This window comes from Phasianus colchicus, chromosome 3 (assembly GCF_987193195.1).
Source record: "Phasianus colchicus chromosome 3, bPhaCol1.hap1.1, whole genome shotgun sequence".
In the NCBI taxonomy this organism is placed as follows: domain Eukaryota; kingdom Metazoa; phylum Chordata; class Aves; order Galliformes; family Phasianidae; genus Phasianus; species Phasianus colchicus.
This window is the reverse complement of record NC_143438.1, coordinates 60,772,736-60,777,350: the sequence shown is the minus strand read 5'-3', so window position 1 is coordinate 60,777,350 and position 4,615 is coordinate 60,772,736. Positions and strand designations below refer to the sequence as shown.

Sequence of the window (4,615 nt, the reverse complement as noted above, 5' to 3'; positions counted from 1 at the left end):
AGCAGATTTCAGTACATATTACAGGATGGTCAGGGTGGAGGCATCCAGGTGATAGGGCAGCACTGCAGGAGGACAGCTTCTCCCCATCCCAGTATGTAGCGTGCTGTGAATCAGCAAGAGTTAATGTGAAGAACATCCTCTCCCCCATCCCTGTGTTAAAGCTGTGCCTGCCAGCTATTGCATTTCTCAGTTTCTCGTAGTACCTCTATGGCTTGCTGAAGGTCAAAATATTGTCAACACATGGTGGTGAACAATGTGTGTTAGCCTGTATCGTTGTTTGTTGCAGGGGTGTTTGTTTGCTTTTTTGCATAGCATAAAATGCATAAATGTGATGTTTTGCTCACTTACGGCTAGTGCTTTTGTACTTGCTTTATATGGTTACCTGACTTATTTTCCATCTGTTTCCTCACATCACTTTCAACTGGCTTAATCCTACTGCCTGATTGTGGCACCTTCCACGATGCAGTGTAATTAACCACAGGCAACTATTCAACATATTAGAGATGAAAGCAACATAGCGTGTTTTCTCTGGCTTTGTGACATGTGAAGGCCAAAAGAACAGTTTTATTCCCTCCAAAGCTTCTCTACCATTCCTCGGTGTGTGATTGGACTATTTTTAGATGGCCTTGTAGGTATGCAGATATACCTAGGACACCTTGCAATAATACTGCTTTGGCCCCATAAATCAGCTTCTCCACACTGAAAAGGGGGGAATGTTGGCAACTGGTTAACATGTAGCAGAAGAAATTAAATGCCTCTGACAGTAATTGCCTGAAGAAAATTCAGAAGATGAGATAGCAACAACACAGCAGACACAAAATAACTAGATTAGGAGCACAATAGCCATATGTCAACATAATATTAAGAAAACGGTGCTTAAAATGGCGAGGTCAGAACCTTTGCCAAGAGCCTGATGTGTGCTTGCCAAACTAGTTTTGTATGAGAATGTAGTGTGTGGAAAAGGTGCAAAAACCAGCCCTACCTCTTCAGGTTTGAAATCTCTGTGTGTCCAACTGAGGTTGATTACTGAAATTGATGAGGAATATTAATGGGGGCGGGAAATGTTAAAAATGAAAAACAATTCTTTTTCCATTTCTCAGTCTACTTAGAACTAAATGATGCTAATAAAACAAGCTATAGTTGGCTAACGAAGTAATTTTTCCCCATGTAAATCTTGACTCTTAAAACGTTTGTGTTGCATTATGATCTCTCCCTCTCTACAACTAAAATGAGTAATAAAATGGGGTGGCTTGCATTAAAAACGAAGCTTATTATTGGTTATGTGTTTCTGACAAGACTGAGATTGAGGTAGCTCTTACCAGTAATGCCTCACAAATTGCATAGTAGACATGACTTCCTTGAAATTAGATCATTTCTTCATTTTTTTTTTCATAATGAAAGATATATTTACCATGGGAACTATGGTCCAAATTTCAAGACTTGCCTCCAAAACAAATCATTTAAATTTTACAGTCATTCTATATGTGCATAAATGACATCAGTTTTGCATTCAGACAGCAAACTTTGCTACAGTAACTTCACTTAGCATCTTTCTGTACTTCCAAATGTAATAACAAATTTCTTTACACTATATAAGCTCAGTATTTGACTTTTAGGCAACTGAATCTTTTCTAGATGCCTTACATGAAAAATTACTTAATTTATTTTTACCCTTAACTGTTTTATAGATATCATATACTTCTATTCAAGTCAACTCCTAACTTCTTTGTTTGTTTGTTTGTTTGTTTTGGTCTAAAAACACCTTTCTGTTGTTGATGTCTAAGGGAGCAGCGGGATTAGTTTCAGATCTCCTCATTTTAGGATTAAACATGGTCAGTCCCCTGCTTACTCTAAAATATTTGTCTCCAGGAAGACTGAAGACATAGGCATCACTGTCACTGTTTACTGAACAAAGAGAGACTTTTTGATTTTGGTATCACAGAGTCATACACACACCTGGTTAGTTAACTTTTCTGAAATTTTATTGCTACATACTTACTGATCATCAATGCCCTACAAAATTATTCTCCCTGTAAAGAAGTGACTGATGCAAAGGGGCTATTAAGGAAACTTTCTGTTTTGGGCAATCTCTGGTGTATGCTTAGCCTTACATGCCTTTTACATTGTTTTCATAAGAACAGATAAACAGTCAGCCTGTTCTAGCTCATAATGATGAAAAAACCCTCACTGAGTATAAGGTTTCTTGGTACTGATTTAACCAGATCTACTTTAGGTCTTTTAAAGGTAAAACTGTCAGCAAAATATCACACCCCAAACTGACACAGTTATACCAGTGTGAATTTTTATATGTAGGCCAACTCTTGCTGTACTATATGTAAAATGAATCATAGGCTGCAGTCCAATTCCCTTAACAAAAAATAATTGGCAGAAACCTCTACTGCCAGATTTGGCAGCACGGGAGCGATATGGGCATGCTGGCAGGATTTGTCTCATTTTCAGAGGCACTTTTTCAGAACACGGTTACCCTGTGCGGATGAGGCACAATCAGGAAGTTTGCCCTGCTGCTGCCCATGGAGTAGCCTCAGTTTTAATGTGATGTGTAACTGTGTGCCGCTGGATCGATCACCTGATGCTGCATATGAGCCTCAGAGCAGTTCAGGAGCACAAGTGACGTTCCCTGGTGTCCCTCATTCTTTGCAGTGCTGCTGCCTGGACTCCCGACAGATAAGTCTTGGTGTGGTTACCTTGAGTCAGATACAATCATCAGTCTTTTTTGCCGTAAGACATAGAAAACATGGAACTTTGAATTCAGCACATCATATTCTTTTTTCCTTTGTTATCTAAGGTGTTTGATTTTTATCTTTTTTTTTTTTTTTAATATGACACATAGAGTTGTAGTTTTTGCACACTCCTCAAAAATGAAAAATGCAATTTCTTTCTAATTAACTGATTTTAAGATCCAGGGAGCTGTGGGGGGAAAAAAAAGAAAAAAAAAAAGGATTTAGAACTTGGCATTATTACAGTGTACGAGAAAACATTTTAATCATTGGTTAAATTATCACTTACCCAATTTCATCTATCTTGTTAAAAGCTCTGTTGGAACAGCCTGTTGCGTAAATGAACATACCTTACCAGGAATATGTTGTTTTGATTCCATGGTTCTTTTTTTTGTTAAAGTTGTTTCTGAGCTGAAGGAAGTGAAAGACAAGTGGTAAAAATTAACAGTTGATATCTCTAGTTCTGATTAGATCCTGCTGCATGTTTAATATTTACGTATGTCACTCCAAAAGTAATGCTTTCTACTTATTTCCATGGAAAACTGAAACAGACACAAAAAGCACAATAGCATTATTTGATAGAGCAAATTCTCAGCTACACAGCAATATCTATTTCAACACAACCACCACCATTAGTCATGTATTTTTGCCAGCAAGGAACAAGAGACTGCGTGCCATGCTCACAAAAATGGAGTGGAGATGGCCCACTGTTTCACAGCCGCTAAGTCTTCAAATTGATATGGGGCCTGGTGTTCTGGAGTTGCAATAGAAAAGTTGTTTTCTCCTCTGGCCTGATTTTGGAAGTTTAAGCCTTCAGCTTAGTCAGCATCATGTCAGAGTTTGCAGTTTGTCCAGGTTCCAGGAAATTCAGATGGCTTACCTCTTTCCTATCCCAAAAGACAGCACACATCACTTTACCACTGAGAGCTGCCTCTTGAAATTTTTGTTCAATGGGGAATTCACGTACTGCCACTCCAAGGGCTCAATTTGTCTTGGGCTCATAGTGGAGATGTCTTGTAGCCGATAGTGATGCAATAATGATCCAGGACACTGTCACCTTCAGTCTCATACTGTTTCAATACATTGTGACAAACTCACATGTAGTGTCCCTTCTGTTTCCATGTGAGCATCTGTGGGACCCACCTGATGCATACTTTGCAATATTCCAGTGTTGCCATGCTCTTCATTTTTTGGTGTGACAGCTGTGAATAGCTGTCCAGAACGTGGCTTGACTTTCATGTCTCTGTCACCACTGCTGAAATGCACCACCCACTGCCTCACTGTGCTTTCATCTACTGTTTGATCTCCATAAACATTCAGTAAGCTTTGATGAATGTTAGTGGGTGCAATTGTTTCTGCATGGAGGAATTCAATGACACACCTTTGTTTCATCCACACGTCTGTGTCACACACCATTGTGTCAGACTGCCCTTCTGCTGCCATCTGTCACACAGCGACAACGTGTAATAGAATAATGGTGGGAAGGTTCAGCCTCTGCTGCCGTACCACAAACATCTGCCTTTGATATTGTGGCCCAACATAATAAAATAGGAGGCATTACTTTTGGAACATCCCTCAGAATTAATCTTAGATTTGCAAGTAATCTTCGTATGTATTCGGTAATGAAATGTCAAATATTTTGTTCTTGGCTAAGGCTCAATAAAAATGACAGTGAATGTGATGTTTAATGTTTGCTATTTTTTAAAAAAGGTATTCTTGTCTTTGAAATACATAGGTGCCTCCTTGGTTTAATAAAGGCTGGCTGTAATTAGTGATACACGCTTATAAAGAGTCTAAGTGTTCAACTTCAAGCCATGTTAGGGCTTTCTCATGTTTAAAAACCATCCATTAGATTAGGTGGAAGGGTCGTAAAGCAT

The 4,615-nt window shown here is 38.9% G+C and overlaps 1 long non-coding RNA gene across 1 annotated transcript; it reads right to left on the bottom strand.

The window, feature by feature from the left end:
• Positions 1-1,911: 1,911 nt before the first annotated feature.
• LOC116242214 (uncharacterized) lies at positions 1,912-4,268 on the bottom strand. The gene is made up of 3 exons (XR_004169689.2): positions 3,619-4,268; positions 3,028-3,149; positions 1,912-2,928 (listed from the first exon to the last, which is right to left on the bottom strand). It is a non-coding gene; the product is annotated as an uncharacterized LOC116242214 (long non-coding RNA).
• Positions 4,269-4,615: the final 347 nt, after the last annotated feature.